Source organism: Alosa pseudoharengus, unplaced genomic scaffold (genome assembly GCF_046254945.1).
Source record: "Alosa pseudoharengus isolate Yale_2024_CS ecotype anadromous, Long Island Sound unplaced genomic scaffold, YU_APseudo_1.1 YU_APseudo_1.1_scf_22, whole genome shotgun sequence".
NCBI classification, from domain to species: Eukaryota; Metazoa; Chordata; class Actinopteri; order Clupeiformes; family Clupeidae; genus Alosa; species Alosa pseudoharengus.
The window spans coordinates 13,994,225-14,011,069 of record NW_027468680.1 but is presented as its reverse complement, the minus strand read 5'-3'; the positions used below and the strand labels follow the sequence as shown (position 1 = coordinate 14,011,069).

General features: G+C 40.2%; 1 long non-coding RNA gene across 1 annotated transcript; it reads left to right on the top strand.

Annotated features, from left to right (window-relative positions):
- The first annotated feature begins 3,133 nt into the window (after positions 1-3,133).
- Positions 3,134-5,171, top strand: LOC143139845 (uncharacterized). Its single transcript, XR_012990464.1, has 3 exons — positions 3,134-3,303; positions 4,211-4,356; positions 5,048-5,171. It is a non-coding gene; the product is annotated as an uncharacterized LOC143139845 (long non-coding RNA).
- The last annotated feature ends 11,674 nt before the right edge of the window (positions 5,172-16,845 follow it).

Below are 16,845 nucleotides of genomic sequence, written 5' to 3'. Positions count from 1 at the left end.
AGAAACTAGTTTTAAATCGTGTTTCTTACCTTGTAACATCCACATTGTCTGCCAAACTTATGCTAACCGTTTTGCTAGCTTGTAAACAAATCCATGTGCTTTATCGTTACCTTTTTCCACAGTTTGAAATAGCATAATGCACAATTTCTCCAGCAGAGGGGGAAATCCTGCCAAGTTTCCCTTTAAAAGGAAAGCATGAAGGCAACAGTAGTTTCCACTACTTACTACAGTATTTATAAACTGTGAGTAGGCACAGCCATATGCACAGCACTAGCAATATGCTATATTTGAGTGGAGCTGGCAAAAGATCATTGAGAACTAAACGTGAGTTGCACAGTGACAATGCACCATTTATAAACATCATCAAATTAGCAGTATTTTTTAAACAATTAATATTTTAAAACAAAATGACTTTGTCATTGTAATCATTTAAATGATATAAGGGACCGTTCGTTATTTATAAACGGGGTCACCGGAGGAAAATAGGGGAGGGTCATGTCTTTTTATTCTTTGTTGAGGGGAGGGTCACCTAACTTTTTTTCGTCTAGGAGGGAGGGTCACCCATCTTTTGTATTAATGAAAACAGCAAAAAATCAAAGTGGCTTTGTTGATTTCTGTCGCCATATAACGTTCTCTTTCGTTCCATAGCTCTGTCAACATTGAACAATGAAAATAAGGGAGATTTCCCGGGTTTCTCACGCAAAATACGGAAAATGTCAACATTCGTTCCCATTACCATTGGAAGGGTTGGAGCAACAAAGTAGCCTACTTTATTCACGCCTAACAGCCTATATCCATTTGGTCAGGTCAACTTTATCCAGCCCTAAAAAAGCTAAATTTAACTTTGGTTTACTTGTAGTTTACCGTGTAGCCTAACTTTAAACAGTGTGCATGCTTAACATAAAGCATACTTGTGCTTCATTCATCCACACATCCAGCTCCTAACGTTTTGACAAGCATTTCTACCAATTGACCTTGTTCCTACCCATCTCTAGCTTTGCTGTCTCCATCCTTTCTGTTTTTGTTGTTTGCAAAAAAATATATAGTATTTATTGGTAACCAGCAACAAGTGCAATTTGTTAATCGCTGTCATTCTCTCTCCTGCCAACAAAAATGTGTTACGTTCCAAGTAGCAGTGCGTAATTCTGCTTCATAAAGTTGAACAAATACATTTGGTCATATAAATAGTCTACAGTGTAGTTGGTAAGTTATGGTAGGCCAACTTGGAGTGAATATACAGGGGGAATTCTTTGTCTAGCTGAGTAGCCTGGCAGGTGCGCACGTAGGCATAGCCTACGGCCGAACACTGCAAGCGCTAATGAATCGTGCTCTCACGACAACCACGTCGTTAACTTAAATAGGCCTAGGTTAAAATCACTCTGAGTTCGCATTCAAGCAAGCAAAACGATGATTTGAATACATCTGTTTCACTGGAAGGGCAAGGGGTAACAACAGGACTACACAGAGACAGGCCAGAATGCAGGACTAATGTTATGAGAGTATTACAGTAATATGGGATATTCTACGGGAATATATTAAAACGGCAAGACAGCAGGGAAACGTTAAAATGATAAACCCGGGAAAAGTTGGCATGTTAGGTATTTTTCGGTCCCTGTGATTATTTGTGAAATTGTGCAAACGGCCTTTTCAAGTCATTTGAGAAGGAAGGAGTGTAGCAAGCTCCCAAATTGACGCTCGTCTGAGAAATTGAGTTTTGGATAATGTTCAGCTTCGGCAGCTTTACAATGACTGAGGAAGCCTAGAGACGAGTCCATAGCAACAAGTTCATGTGTTGAATTTGTTATTACCCAGTGTGCTTTGTTGAATGGTCTCAATGCTTTATTGTTTTATTTCATGTGAATACTTACTAGAGGAGTAACTTTTCAAGTAGGCTAATGCAGTTTCAGGAAGTGTGCATTTAGTTTCCATGCTTATTGTGTTTCCACAACAATGTTAGTGAGTAAATCTACTGAAATGGCCACCATCTTGGTGAAGTGTGATGTGTAAGATCAGAAAGCAGAGGTTGATTTTAGGACGGTAGCATGTGTTGATGTGTTTTTATAGCGTGTAAGAGCGTGGGCGGAAGACATCGACAATTGGCCGGGGAGGGTCATGTCATTTTTGAAAATGCTGCAGGAGGGTCGTTGAAAATTATATTGCAGGCAGGTGAGGGTCATGTAACTTTTGATCGAAGCACTCAAAATCCCTCCGGTGATCCCGTTTATAAATAACGAACAGTCCCTAACAAAAAAAAGTGTGGGGGTGCGGCCAGCCGGCCAATTTTCAAAACCCAATGTGGCCCTTGAGTCAAAAGGGGCTTTTCTCAAGGAAGTCAAGGATTCGTGCTAACGAGTCCTGCCGAGTCGAATCCTTCAAAGACGAGGCAAGGCTTCTTCATAGCATACGGAAAATACACAATGGAACAGACTAGCGAGTGTGCAGGAAGCTGCAGGTGCATTATTAAAAATCATGTGCGCACAGGATTGTGGGTGTTCCAAGCACGCAGAGGATACACGCATGCATCCTCGAAAATCTCAGAACGAAGGACTCAGTACTTAATAGAATTTTAAAGCACCCTTGGAACAGTGCTTGGCAAGATTTGATGACGTAACGTCCTTGAAAGAGTCAAGGTTTGCCCACCCCTGCTCTAGTGGCTGGTAAAAAAGTTGAGTGGCAGGTGGAAAAAATATTTAATTTCCATCCCTGACACACACACACACACACATATAAACACACACTCGCATGTTATGTGCACATTTTGTAGTTTCCCACCCCTCTGAGGTACAGTAGGTAGTAAGGGTTTGTGGCTTGGGTGTGGCAGAAGTTGGTCCCATGCTGGAGATCCCCAACGCCCAATTGGGCTTCTTCTTTTGACTTTATCGGGCGGGGGAAAATAAGCTTTAGGCGGGTAAATAAAATTTTGAGCTAAATGGTTCTCTATCATCACACTGTAAAAAATACAACTTGCCTTTAGTACTGCCAAATAACTTTTCTGACTAAACAGAACTCAAATAATCAAATAGTGTAGTAAAACTCATTATAACAAGTTTTCACAACTAATTTGGGAATTTCACCTAACAAACTTAAGAAACTGAGTTGACTCAACTTGTATAATTAAGTATATATAAGAGAGAAGTTTCCCAAAGTTCACTGAACTTTTTAGTCAAGTTGGCGCAAGCGCATTGTTTCCTAACGTATCAAGGCGACCTGTGGGCTGCAGCTTGAATTTGTCAGGAGGACAGAAGCCAGACACCTTCCCTACCTGTATGCAGCGTGGAGCAAATGACAACAGCATTGTCAAAGGTAAGTAAGGCATTTAGTTTTATCCAATATCCAATTGTTATGATAGTCAGTCTTTCTCGGTGTCGTGTTGCTTTAGCTAAGCTGATCTGACTGCCCACATTCCGTTAGCAGCTATTACTAGCTAACGTTAGTGATGTCTAGTTATGACTGTGAATGGTAGAAGCTTGCAATGTTCTGGGAAGACATAACCGATAATGCTGAACAAGGATGTTCCTAAAACATTCACTTTCAGGAACAACTTTGTGTAAAATGGATGTCAGCAAGGAACGTTCTTGGAAATAGTGTGGTGTTGTTGAAATAGTAGCTATTAGGCTAAGCTAGCCTGCTAGCTAATGTTAGTGGCTAAATTCCACAACTAGTGATAGCCATACAGCTCAATTAGCTGCTACAGCTCAATTATCAAGGCAATGCAATAGTATAATTGTCTGGTTAGCTATTTCCCTGTTTTGCTGAAAACATGTATGTTCCTAAAATATTATCCTTTATAGAAAGACCTTTGTATTGGATGCCAACGAGGATAGCTATCTCACTGTGGATTAAGCCAAACCCCTGATTAAACCTCACTCCCGCCCAAAGTTTTTAGCAATGTCTTGCAACTGCTGCCACTCGATCTGCAGAGGCGCTGCATATAGGTTGAAAAAAATGAAATGGCAATGTAATTTTTGCTGCAACATATGTCAATAGAATGCAGGCACATAAAACAATGGCAACCCCACATTCGCTGATCGCGCTCCCTTAACAAATGCTGTCCATTAACAAACTTGTCCATTTGTTGGCTTGATCAGAGCCAACAAATGGACAAGTTATAGCTTCATCACTACGTAAATGTCCTCCAAGATGTTTAAAAAAGTCCACTGCACTACAAACCTATATAAAAAATAATAATTTTCTACTCTTGTTGTTGCAGACTCTTCTGTTGCTATGCAATGTAAGGAGTGTCCATTTTCTCACCCGGAGAGACCCTCCTGACCCATTACAGGCTTCATCACGGTCACCAGGGAAAAAGCTGGCTCTGCCTCCACCCCCAGTGCGTGTGCATCTCTAAGACTTCAGGTAAGCTTACATTAAAATTTAATTTGGCATGGTACCATGCAAAAGACAAATCACCTCAGGTCGAAACTACATTCAGTTGTCAATAGTGTACATTCCAATGTGATTGCAGTGCAGTGGAGTTTTTTAAACATCTTGGAGGACATTTACGTCGTGGTGAAGCTATAACTTGTCCATTTGTAGGCTGCGACCATAGCATTGGCAATGTACAAAACTTTGCGACACACAAAAGTAGGAAGCACAAACACTTCATAATTAGGGAACTCGGAAATGCAGTAGGTGCACCAGTTAATGATGAACTCAACATGTTTTAAAATGTATGCAAATGATCGCATATTTAATTAGATACTGTCTAATTTGCATATGTAAACACTAAATTACAGAAAACTTGTAATACTTTTTTTCTCATATTAATGTAAGTAATACATTAATATGAGTATAAGTAATACAACTGGGAAAGTTTCATAGTGATATCTGCTAGTTAAAAATGTTACCCTATTCACCTGTAGTGTCTCGCCTTAAGTAAAAAAAGAATTAAGAAGACATCTGAGCTGCACCGGCGTTCCTCTCCTTCTCTTTACATTTTCTGTCCTGGCCTGGTTGCACCAGATGGTCGCTAAAAGGCACACGTGCGGAGAACTTTTAATTTATTTTTTGCAAATTTAGTGATGTAGTTCTGTGCTTTTCCACCAAGGATGCAGATGCTGAGGAGGACTAGAGGCATGAAAATTGGAATCTTGACCGTCATTGAAGACGACCACGCCATGAAAGCACCGGACACTGTCACCAATATCGCCATCGTCCTGGAAGAGACTGTTGTTCTAAAGGACATCAAGGATCTTCCATCTACCTACCTATGCGGACTCCTGCATGACATGGGGTGCCAATACCCCTGTATTTTAAGGAAGAACATTTATTTATTTATGATACATTATTCATTCACAAAGAAAATTGGTGTTCTTATATGTTGGATATTCCCTCATTTTTTAACTTAAGGCATTAAGATCAATTTCCAAAAGATGATTTAATATTCTTCTTTTTAGTCAGCGTTTGCAGAGGTGCCAATAATTCTGGAGGGTACTATAGGTCAGGGGTGTTCACACTGGCTAAAAATAAAAACATTGTTTGATCTATTTGGATTTTTGAGTTGTTATTTAGACTTGTTTTTGGTTAGAGTCAATGTATTAGTTGGCATTAATATATATTTTCAAGTTGGGAGCATTTGTTGATTCAACTTGATTATTTAAGTTCTTTACTGTCAAGTAGAACTTACTCAAAAAAGCTAGTGAAATGTGTTGACTTGTTTTTTTAAGTTGGAAGAACTTTTGATTCAACTTGAATTTTTGAGTTGCCAACTTAATGTAAGTCCACCTTACTTACAATACTAAGTTGGCATTACTAGATATTTCAAGTTAAAAAGCACTTGATTCAACTTGAATTTTTGAGTTTCTAACCTACTGTAAGTCCACCTTACTCACAATACTAAGTTGGCATTACTAGATATTTCAAGTTGGGAGCATTTGTTGATTTAACTTGATTATTTGAGTTCTTCACTGTCAAGTTGAAATTACTCAAAAAAGCTAGTGAAATGTGTTGACTTGTTTTTTTAAGTAAACGCAGAGAGTTTTTTTTTACAGTGCACTTGTATTTTGTGCATACTTGATTTGTGTATTTTTCCTAATGCAAACTGTCTACTGATATTGTGCCTATTATACACGTGCTACGTTGTTTTTATCGCTTGCCCCGGTGCACAATATTTTAAGTTTTTCTCACGATGCAGCCTGTTAGCGTGGCTGCAGGTGTAATGAAGTTAGGCTAGCTAGTTTGCAGAGCGTGCAGCACTGGCTGCTATCAATCTGAATGAAATGTAATGAATATATTATAAATGTCTTGATTGTGGTTTACCTGTTTGTTGGCAGGAACTGATGCATCTTGCTTGATTCCTGCCGACTCTTTTCTTTCTTTATTTGTGCTTCAGGTATGCCACGTTATGTAGGCTACATTTTCTATGTTTGCTAGTTCTTTTGTCTGAGGCAGAGAAAGTGATGCGTCTTGCTCCATTCCTGCCTGATACTTTTCTTTCTTTTTTGTGCTTCAGAGAGCAATAAAATAGCAAAATAAAGGTCCGTTGTGGCGTCCATCATTACCCACTGAACACAACGCAGAGTGATCAAAAGGAGGGGAGAGACAACTTCTGTTACACAGGCAAACACACACACATACACACACAGACACACATAAATGCACACACACATACAGGCAAGCAGACACACACACTCACAAGCGAACATACACACACAGACACATAAAACACACACACACTCATGCAGGCAAGCAGACACACACACTCACAAGCGAAAGCTCACACACAGAGAAGCACACTCTACAAAGCAAACACACACATGTACACACTCATCAAAAGTTGCAAGAGTTGAGGATGGAGACAATTTGACAAGCGTGATTGTCCAGGACTGAGCGGCAGTCATATTGTGTACCACTTTGCGGTACATCTAGTCTTATTACGTATTTGTAATGTATGTAACCGGCTGTTACATGAATACACACAATAATCATGAATAGGCCTACAGGAGCTTTTGTGTGGAATATGTTTACAATTACAGCCTGAACCACAGGACCTGTGTGTGGAAATCCCCTACACTTCCACTCGAGAACATGGAAATGCTGGGACCTCAAAAATGTCAAGCACTGCCCCTCTTGATGTGACGTTGTATCAGCAATGTATGGAATTGGCAAAAAAACTGCACGGAATGCTTGGGCAGCTTACCCAGAAGTCACCGGCACCCTCATTCTGATCACCCAAGACCCAACCAGCCTCACACTGGAATCAGTGCACATACAAGTTCTCAAACGCTGGACTGTACTCATGTATAGTAAGAACTGCGGTGTCGAGTCAGTCAATGAAACCCGGAAGCTTCTTTTCACTCATGGCCTCAAGTCCCTGGATTCAATCCCCCCGACCCATCATGCCTTATTCCAGCATGGAAAGCGTGCCCTGCACACTGCAGCTTTTGTCTGGAAGCAGTCCCTCTCCAAAACTCCAGAGATTCCAGACCCCAGTGAGTGGGGTTGGGAATGGAATGACAGAACCAAAGTCTGAGTGCCATATTGGACAGATCTGGAAGATGCCAGCAAGGGATGCTCACTCCTCCTCAACTGTGGCTGTGTGGTTGCCTGTATGGGCAACTGTAAGTGCCACTGAGCTGGACTTTGCTGTACCACATTGTGCAAGTGTGAGGGAGGCTGTAATGATGAAGAGTGAAACCATAAATCTTTGAATAAATACATGATGTTTAAGTATGAATTGTTTTTTTTTGTGTTATTTGACTAAAATGTAATATTGATCCTTAACATGGTGAAAAGCCTAATATAACTTTTCACTGTGGCATAGTTCTGAAGTTGTTTATTTAAGGCCTCAACAATGGTCCTTTTGGTCACAACATGTGATTTTTGACACTATAGTGATAGTGCCCTGTCCAATCAACAAAGAAAAACATACCTTGGAGGTAAAAATATGGGTCTAGGGACCTGAGTATTGCAATGTGACTTTTTCAGAGATATTGAGTTTATGAGCTAAATATGACTATGATACTAGATTCAACATGGAAATTGACTTAAAATAAGAAGAACATATCAAAATTGGATTCCTTGTATCAAACAATGTAGAGAAAATACATTATACAACAATTTAAGACTAAAGGAAACTGAGATATAACCTTTTCTCTTTTCGGCGGGGGCCATTTTGGATTTTATGGATAACTGCCACTAGGGGGGCCACCCCAACTTGTATCCATGGATTTTTGAAAACCTTAGGCCTATACCTAACACCCTGATCAAAAATCAAACACTTATCCAGAAGTGCCCAATTTTCATGAATTGCATCCTAGCTATTATGCTCATTTCAAACTTTGTTGTTAGATTGGAATTTGAATTTGAGTAGAGTGACAGAATTCAGGGTACGTGTAGGTCCGTGGTCCTGATTTTGATATTTATTTGTTCCGATTTCTGTGACCTGGAAGTCTATCCAAGTCACTTTCTTGGTCTAGACCTGTCAGTGCTCAGTGTTGACAGTGACTTTGTTGTTAGATCTAGCAACTAATTTTGGCCATCCCTAGCGACAGAAAATATGAATTGTCTAATAACTATAGCGAGAAATTGGGCGACTTGCGCAACGATGGCAAACTCGGTTTCGTTGAATCGACAGAAAATCATCTCCCTTCTCATGCCTGTTTCGTATGAACATCGCGTTCGCCCAAAGCGTTGCCCCATGATTATAGAAGTAACTAGAATGTAATGCCAGAGGAATTACAATAGTGGATGGAAAGCTGCTGGCTTAATGTTGGTGGGGAAATTCCTTGAAAAAAAACATTAAATCACTTAATCTTTTGAGTTCATACAAACCCTCATACCAAAAGACCTTGTGTGTCAAGGCGTTCTTGAGATATAACACTCAAGGTGTTTTTGACCTTGACATTTGACCTTCAACATCAATTCACTTCATCTTTGAGTCCATACAAACACATACCAAATTTCAGGCATGTATGTCAAGGCATTCTTGAGATATCGCACTCAGAGTGTTCATTGACTTGACCTTTGACCTCCAACATCAACTCACTTCATCTTTGAGTCCATACAAACACTTGTACCAAATTTGAAGCATATGCGTCAAACCGTTCTGGAGATATAATGCTCAAAGCATGAGATATGGCTGTGACTTTTATTTTGACAGACGGGAAACACTTAAACAGGATGTGTAGTTTTAGGGAGCACCAGATTGTATGCATTAGAAGCTGAGACGGTTGAATTCACAGGTGACACCTGTGCCAGTGTTCTAATTTGCCCGGGAACTACTCTGGGAGCTTAACGAGCGCAGCTGGCTTTAGGCCATTATGACATCACAGCCTTTGAAGTCTATGGGGGAAAAATGAGCTTTTTACCATTTTTAATCCCCTATTTCTCAAAAAGTATAAACTTTTTTAAAAATCTGAAAAAATAACTCTCTTGCCCCACTCCAGACCTACAAAACGGTTATTTCAACATGTCTGTACGTTAAGCGGTTAGAGTCGCATTAATTCTTGAAAAGGTAAAAAGAAAAGGTTATAATAAGAAGAAGAAGCCAGGAGATTTCAAGATAGTGGATTCCATCCACTATAATGACTGGCCTAGGCTATGTAGTATCAGCCCATGTTAAGGAGGTAGGCCTAGATGTTAGATCTATCAGCTCAGATCATCATTTGTCGCCAACGTCATTGGAAGGCAACCAGCTGCAGTAGCCTTCTGGTGAGATTACACCAAAGACAGCAGCTATGACAGGGAAACTAGGGACACATCGTTCATCAAGCACATTGATCAAAGGAAAGAGGGGCTACAACTTCATTCACAAACAGAGCAAATAATTCAAATCGAGCCATAGGAGTAGCCACAGGCGGGCCAATTACGTTCACCATCTAAAAAAGACGTGCAAGTCAACACTGCTCTGTGAGCTCAAGAATCAGTCAAATTGCGAACAGGCGGCAGCTCCGTTAATTGTCAGGTGTGAAATGCGTTCATATTCAACTTTTTATGTCATAGACGTTGCATGCCTATGGAAGGAAAGGCTTTGCAGCAGGATTGTCCAAGTTGTTGCTTCAGTTTGTGTTTTAAGTTATGCGATGCACCGTTGCTGGGTTCATGCCGTTTTGCGCAAGTTTAAAATGTTTAGCCGACTGCGTAGGCCTAATTCGCCATTTTTGTTCAATAAGTTTTACTTTTCATGTCATGAATGTAACATGACTATGATAAGGCTTTGCAGTTGTACAATATGGTCAATCTATTGTCTCAATTGCGTTTCATGTGATGCGCTGAAGCTAGGCCTACATTCATGCATTGTTTTGCTCCAGTCCATGTTTCTGCCTAATTTGTCAGCTGTGATCAAATGCGTTCAATAAATTCCACTATGTCATAAATATAACATGCCGATTAATGTTTGTATGGTGTATCTCATCTAGGCTTGTCTTAGGCTATGTTCAATCAAATTGGCTTTGCCCACCCTTTTCTTTCTGTGCCCACCCATTTGAACATTTCTGGCTACGCTACTGAATCGAGCATAGGAGTAGAAAAACCTATTCGTTTAGACTGCCGACTGAGGGGAAAAAAAGAGATTCTGTTGCTCTGTCGAGTGGTCATTTAAATATAGATCTTTAGGTTAAATTGTGTGTGGTAAAGTTATAATCGGACTGGTAGGCCTAGTCCGATTTAACACTGCAAAACAGAAGCAGCAGCTGGCAATGGAAGTCAATAAATCATTTCCGGGTCAGAGCAATTGGAAAAAATAAATAACAAAATCAGTTTTGGGCCTGAGGCCGTTTTTTAAACGTTCTACTTTTGATCTGATCATGAAATCAAAAGTCTGAAAAACAAAGCATTATTTGTTGGTTTATATCACATTCATAAACAAATAATGAAAAAACAAGTCCTTTTTTCGTTTTTTCATTTTGGATTCTCAATTGAATATCAAATGAACAAATGATACACGGACCCTACACGGACCAGTGTACCTTCTGTTTTCGAAACGAAAATTGAAAATCGAAAAACGACCTTACCCAGAGGAAAGAAAATGTTAAAATGAGAGCTCTTCTCTATCTCAATTGTTTCTCCTAGACAATAATGAGATTACAGGGATATAAAAATGAGATAATTGCTTTTGTCTCCCGCTTCTCAGGTTTGTCTCTGGAGCAAAAGAGTTAAATTATCTCAGTGTAGACTCCCTTTAATCTACAAATGAGATCTCATCAATATTTTAAATAATGCTCAGTGTTGTCTAATTTATACATCTCATATTTTACTCAGGCTGATCCACCAGAGAGCTCTCTCTGTAAACTCATGCAATTCTCATTTCAGATCTTTTTGGTAAATCTCAGATTAGGCTCCATCAGTTCTGTAAAAGAGATCTCTTCACAAGCTTGAACCGTTCTCATTCTAGTTATCTCAGTTTAGTCCTTTTTTGATTTACAAAAGAGATCTCAGCAAAGGCTTATACAATACTCAGACTTGCTCAATTGATATATCTCATATTTTACTCAGGCTTATCCATCAGAGAGTTCTCGAAGTTAACTCATGTAATGCTCATTTAGACCTATATGTTTTATAAATTAGTCTGATCTGTAAGAGCTCTAGCTGTACAATTCTCAAACGATTTTCATTGGCTTATTTGTTTTAATTGCACATATTTTCAAGTTCACATTTGCAAACAGTAGGCCTAACCATGTGATGTGACCACCACACATGACGATGCTCTGACAGACCTCTGAAGCATGTCAACCCTCCCGTTTTTTCCGGGTTTCTCACGTATTTTAACTTTTTTCCCGCTGTCTTCCCGTTTTAATATTTTCCCGTAAATATCCCGTATTTTAACAATCTCATAACAGTCAGCAAAAGAATGTCTGCAAGACGTCTTGGAGATGTGTTCGAAAGGTCTGCTGGACAGCTGTAAGATGTATTCTAGAGAGCGTTTGCTCATCTGGCAGACGTATCTGAGACGTCTTGATAAGATCTTCAAACAGCGTTTAGCAGCCGTATTCCAGATGCTCATGAATACGTCATAATAGGACATCCATCTCCCTGACGTCTTACAAAGATCTTATTAGGCTTATTCGATCTACGTAATAATCAGGTAATAACGTTCGCAGCGGCCATTTTGTTGATATAGAAAATGCATAGGTGGGTCTATTTAATGCAGCTGTCAATTGACAAGCGCGACAGCACCGGTATGATCGCTGTAGGCTATTTATTTATTTGTACAAAATTTAACGTGATGGTAGGCCTATGTTGTGCAATAGGCCTAGGCTACAGTGCAGGCCGTTATAACAACAGCAATACAGGCCGTTCTAACAGCAAATAGCCCTAGATTCACCCACTGTCAGAAACATAGCCTACCTGTCAACTTTTTTCCAGGTGTCTTCCTGTTTTAATATTTTCCCGTAAAATATCCCATATTTTATTACTTTCATAACATTAGCCCCATCGGACTTGGCCGTCTCTTTACTGTTGTCCTGTACCCCCTGCCCTTGCAGCGAAAATATGTTTTTAAAGCATCGTTTTGCTTGAGAGTGATCCGAACAGTGTGGGAGAGAGCACGATTTGATGACAATCTCATTAGACCTAGCTTAGCTTCACACCTCGTTTAATTAGTGCAGCAGTTTTGTAGTCCTACGACTTCTTGCTCTCAGCAGAGGGATAGCAACAGAAAGACGAATGTTGAAATTCCCCTGTATTTTGGGTGAGTAACCCGGAAAATCTCCCTTATTTTCGTTGCTCAATGTTGACATGGTCAGAAAACGAGAAGAGAATGAGACTGAGAAGTAGTCAGCGCAGGAGAGACTTGTGGCTACATATGATAAATAGCCTAGGCTAAACTTACAGCCAACTCCTCACATCGCCATTATTATATTTGTATTATTAATACTATATTATATTGTCCTCTGTGGGCTTAAGTTAAATACGTTTTAGACAGCGCAGACAGCTGCCCCTATGCAATGCGGAGACATCAGCAGTAGCCTGATGTAGTCGCCTACCATAGATTACCTTTGGACATAATTGCATTTGCATAGCATTGCTAGGTAGACAATGTTAGCCAACGTTTACAGTAGCCTAAAGGCTAATATATTTATTCATGATGCGCCCTTTTCAGCTTGTCTTAGTGGCACGGCAAGTGGCAAATAGTAGGAACAAACTCAGCGGAGAAAGATATCAGTAGATACTTCTGATTTGTATAGTGTTTTGTTCACTTGGATTTTGGAAATGTTACAGAGAATATGTTAGCCCTTTCTGCCAGACATGTAGTTGCATCATAAATCCTCCTGTAGAAGTTATCAGACAAAAACGATCACTGGCTAACCCACTTTAAACTACTTTAGCAAAGTCCTTGGCTGCAGGTTGTGAGCAACAGGCAAACGCAAGATACAATTGCAGTCCAATGAGATGCAACTTTATTCTCTGCGATCATGGCAATGTTAGACGATGTCGTTGGTGGAACAAATATAAGTTCGCCGACCTTGACTCAGGCGACTTGAACGCTTGTCCCCTTCAGCTGCGACGTGTGCCGATGTATGAACAAGACAGTTAGGCTAAAAATAAATATCGGGGTAATTTACAGTTGACAATAATGACGGATCTTTACTTAATGCTATTAGATATGGGTCCATACGTTTATTTACTTATATTGACGAGATGAAGCCGTTAGGCTACTGTGCTCTGCTCAGCTCAAATCTACGCGCTACAGGCGATTGTCACATAGAATATAGCCTATAGAACTGGAATGTCATATCAACAATATGGCCGCGGCGGTGTTTGCGAATAAGCCCTATAACGGTATTAAATATGCCGTTTTTACTTCTGGCAGACATCATTTTTATTCCTTTACCCGCTGTATATAAGATGTTATACTAATTTCGTCTTGCATAATCCTTGGCGACATTCAGCCGCCTTATTTAGCCTAACCTAATTATCTTTCAGGCTACTATAAAGAAATACGACAAATGGGAGCTACTTAACATATAAAATATTTATTAAATATTAGAGGGATTTGCGCCCAGGCGCCAATCTCAAAAAATCCTGCAGGTGCTTCTCTGCCTCCGCATCCGTTGATTGGAGCATCGGATTTCTCACAGCTGCGCCTGGACAAGAGAGAGAAACAGAATCGGTGTGAGAACAAACAATTTCGTCATTTCCACAACTGGACAAAGTTAGTTAAGGAGCAACCTTTTACAATCTATGGGAGTAACACAGCGACAGTGTCTGGTGGACGAGAACTTGGGTAAGTTAAGTTAAAATAGGCGTGTAAGCTATGTTACTTGCCTTTGGATCAAATTGTGTGATGAGTGTAAATGTACATGTAACCCACCCAAATATTTAAGTCAGAGTCCTTTGCCTATTTATTATAATTATATATGCATATGTCCATAGGTTAATGTATTATATTATTATTACTGTTTCCTTTTTCTCCTATTTTCCTCTCTTTTCTACCTGGCACGAGAGATAGCCTACATTCTGTTCGCTATACTCACGTCACTTGTGGTATATAGCCTAAGCTACTGCGCAGTAAAGGTGTTAGAGTCGTGACTCACTCGGATCTTTCACCCGTGTCTTTAAATTAACCCATGAGTCGCGAGTCTCTAGTATCATTAACTCGGATCAGTTGAGTCCTACTACAATTCAATCTAAAACGATAAACAGGGCCACACAAACCTCTAGCTAGCCTCCTAGCCATCGTCTGCCAAAAATGTAACAATTTCGTAGGCAACCACAACTCCACAAATCAACTGCAGCTGAGTGAGCAGGCAGTCCGAGATAACTGGTTAACTTCCCGCAGAGCCGGAAACATTGCAGACTCACAGACCATGGGACTCAGATTGGAGCGGCTGAGTAGCAATCCGGGTTAGTCGGATCAGCCGGCCGGTTAGGCTACGTTGAGTACGAGTCAGTCGAATCAGCCGGCTACGTTGTCATGAGTGGATCTGCAAGAGCGAGTAGCTCCTCCTCGAGGTGAAAAGCAATTCCACAACAAAAGCCATTTCTTTCACTTCTGAAATAACATTCAATGTTCTGCATGTAGCCTAGACATAATTCGATTTGGTGTATAGATGTAGTATATTAAAATGTAATTAGGTCGTGCACTGCACGCTCATGGAGCTGCTTGAGTAGCCTATCTACCCGGGTCAGTCGAATCAGCCGGGCGGGCCGGTTAGGTTGTTATGAGTGCGAGTCAGTCGAATCAGCCGGCTACGTTGTCATGAGTGATCTTTAGAGTAACTCCTCGTCAAGGTGAAAAACAAATCCACAACAAAAGCCATGCTTTCACCTCTGAAATAACATATGTTCTGCATGCATAGCCTACTTTAAAATGCAATTAGGTGGCGAAGACAGTCCGAAACATTGCAAGTTCTGTATGGAGAGTAGGCTAGCCAGTCGAATCAGCCGTGCGGGACGAGGCTGAAGTTAGCACCACTTTCGTTTCCGCGGGGGAAGACCACTTCAGATCGCGGGGGAGTTAATTTTCCGTTCTACCTTAAATAATGCAATTTTCTACCTCGTCCACAAGGGGCCAGGGTTGACCGCAAATCCGCGATAACACAGGCATGTGCCTGTTGCAGATGAACAGGCATTGTTCACAGACGTTCAAAAGCCTGTATATCTTTTTTCTGTTGACTCCACTGCCGAATGTTTTGAGAAATGTTGCCTTTTGTGTTCTATTAAATAATTTGGTAATTTAGAGGCAGGGGGGGGGTTATGTAGAGGGTGGCAGTAGTTTTTTCTTTATTTTCTGTGCTGGATCTTTTGATACATGTTGTGTTATGTTTTCTATTAAATAATTTTGTTCATTTTACACTGGGGGGGGGGGGGGGGGGGTGTAGTTGGTAGCAGATTTTGAAGGCTCATATATCAGCAATGCTTTCGCGTACCGAAACAAAACTTGGTATATGGACTTAGGACCCCATCCCGAGGACACACAATATATTTGGTGACCTTGGACCACTAGGAGGTAATAAAGTTACAGGAAATGAGCTCATATCTTGGCAATGCTTTCTCGTACCGAAACCAGACTTGGGTCATGGATTCGCCACACAATAATGTTGGTGATGTTTGGTCACTAGGAATAGATTAGATTAGATTGGACTCAACTTTATTGTCATTGTGCAGAGTACAAAGTCAACTAAATTCAGACACTGCTCTTGCTTGCTTGCCTGCCGGTTCACACTTCACCCCTCACCAGAGCCGGACAGTAACGGAGTACATTTACTTGAGTACAGTAGGCTACTTGAGTACAATTTTGAGGGATCTGTACTTTACTCAAGTATAATTTTTGGAGAGTACTCATGACTTTACTCGAGTACATTTGAAAGGCAAATATTGTACTCTTTACTCCACTACATTTCTATCCATAACCGTGAGTACCCGTTACTACTTCTAAAAAAAAAGGAAAAAAGAAAAATCTCTGAAACCCTCAATTTGTTGTTTCCCTCTCAAACGTGATTGGATTGTGCAGGCGCCACTGATTGGGACAGCCTATCAGCAATCACCTTCAGCTTTCCGCCAAAGTCAACTCCATGGTCATCATGGAGTGTGCCAACCTGTGGCCCCACCTCGCCAGACTATTTCAATTTTCTGAACAAGTTAATGATTTTCGCTTCAAGTGTTTCAATTACAAAATAGTATTTTGTATTTGAAATATGTATTTTAAATACATGTATTAGAAATACTGCCCATCCCTGGCAACATGGTAAAAAGATGAAAATGACTTGATTTTACTTCCAATTCATTTTACATTCTCCAAGGTATTAACATTTTTCATATCTCCATGTAGGACGTTTCTGTACATAAATGTAAGCACTGTGGCAGTAGTAATGCAATATTTAGAAAATGTAGGCTACTCTTGTACCCTTGATACTCAAGTACTTTTAAAAACAAGTACTTCAGTACTTTTACTTAAGTAGACAT